This window comes from Cupressus sempervirens, chromosome 11 (genome assembly GCF_028749045.1).
Source record: "Cupressus sempervirens isolate cs-2001-9-10 chromosome 11, ASM2874904v1, whole genome shotgun sequence".
Lineage (NCBI taxonomy): Eukaryota > Viridiplantae > Streptophyta > Pinopsida > Cupressales > Cupressaceae > Cupressus > Cupressus sempervirens.
The window spans coordinates 262,434,977-262,436,843 of NC_143128.1; positions in this window are offsets into that span (position 1 = coordinate 262,434,977).

The following is a 1,867-nucleotide window of genomic DNA, read 5'->3' on the forward strand; positions in this document are numbered from 1 at the left end:
TTATCACTCCTTCATGCTTTGTTTGGACCTACCTTCACACTTTTGCTCATATATTGGGCATACAGACTCTATTTTCAGAAAACAAGATATCACCAGAAAGATGTTTCTAATCACGTCACAATGGTACATGTATTTTTGTGTTTTGATGCATTTTTATGGCTCTTTCTATTGTCAAAGTCAAGGGTTCCTTTTTGCACTCTTAGAGACATCTTGATCATTCGATCTCCAATTTTAAATTTTTTTATATTGTTGGAATGGTCTGTCAGAGCTCTTTCCAGTGATGCTAGTTATTTTTTCAAATTTTACCGTTGGCACATTCTACTTAGTCTTTTGCATTTTTGCATTTTGGTGGATATCTTGGTTGTTTTAGGTCTGAGGATCGATTTCCTTGCTTCAAATGATTTGTAATAGGTTGTACTATCTCTTGTATCAGCCTTATATGTCTTCTAGTCTATTTAGAGATCATTTGTATACATTATTGGAAGCACACTAAGATAAAGTGTCATATTCCATCTATATTTTTATTTAAATTGTTTTGCCTTTTGGTTCAAGCAGTGTCATCTGAACTCATACAAATTATTGTATTCTTAGGATTCACCATATCTTGTGCCTTATTGTACATGCACTAGTCTGATTAAAGTGCCATGGGGGGTTGATGTTTTGCCTTTATTTGTCATCTTCCTTTGTCTAGTGAGTTTTCCTTCTGTGACATTAGCCTCATGAAGTGTCTAAGATTGATCACCTCAATATACACATATGTATTCTTTTGTGCATCTTGATCGTGGTTCCTTTACATGCAATTCTTTTGGCTCACTTTTCAAGTTTCGTGTAGCCTCACCCTTGTTTGCATTACGAGGGGTTCTTTTTTTGTTTCTCGTGCTTCCTTAGTTTGATTGAGTGAGCTATGTATTCAGTAGTTATTCCTATGTACTAGGCGAATGTAGTGGCTAGGTACCTATGCATTTCGATGAGATAAATCATTTACCATATAGACACTCTTCTTTTCATTCCTACTTTGGTTACAACTTTCGATGTTTGATTGATAAACTCTTCAGGCTTTGGTGTTTTATGCCATTTGTATCTTCAAGTTTCATTGTTTGTCTCTGTATGCCTCGTGATTCAATGTAGATTATAGTCTTCTCTACCTGGTTAGGTTCTATTTCAATGGAGGTTCTTCAAATCAATAGTTACTTTTGATAGAGCTTCGCAACTTATACATGCTTCAGTGGTGTTCTTCATGATCATCTTTTGTTCTTATCTTTTGGGACATTCCCTAGTTTGGAGGCTTCTTCAGTCCTTCACTAGTCTCTTTTAACATGTTTTTCATCTCTTTTTGGAGTAGAGTTTTTTCCATGAGATTTTCTCTATTTCTCCTATTTTCAAAGATTTGGTTGTGCTTGGGTACCTCATTAGGCTTTGTTGCCGAGACCAAAAATTTACTTTCAGTAGTAGTTTCTAGGTTAATTTAATTATTAAGTCACTTATTATCTCTAGCTTACTTAAGCTAAACTTTGGGTATATCATAATTAATTATTTTATTTATTATTATCATGCAACCTAGGTTAGTTACCTGTTAGGATTTTGATCTCCTTTATAAGGACGATCTCTCTTTGTAAACATTCAATTCACTTGTAATAATAGCAACTTCTTTTTTTCATTAAGAATGTCTAATCTATGGATCTGAGAATCCTAGCCTCCATATATTTTGCTTCTCTCTTTTTGTGACAAGTGTTTGCATGCAGGTGATTCTTGGGAATTGTGGGGTTGATCTTTCTATTGATAATAATTATTCAATTGTATATTTTCATTGATGTTACACAAATGTTATACTCTAATTGAGCACTCTAATTGGAACTGAGTTCAGATG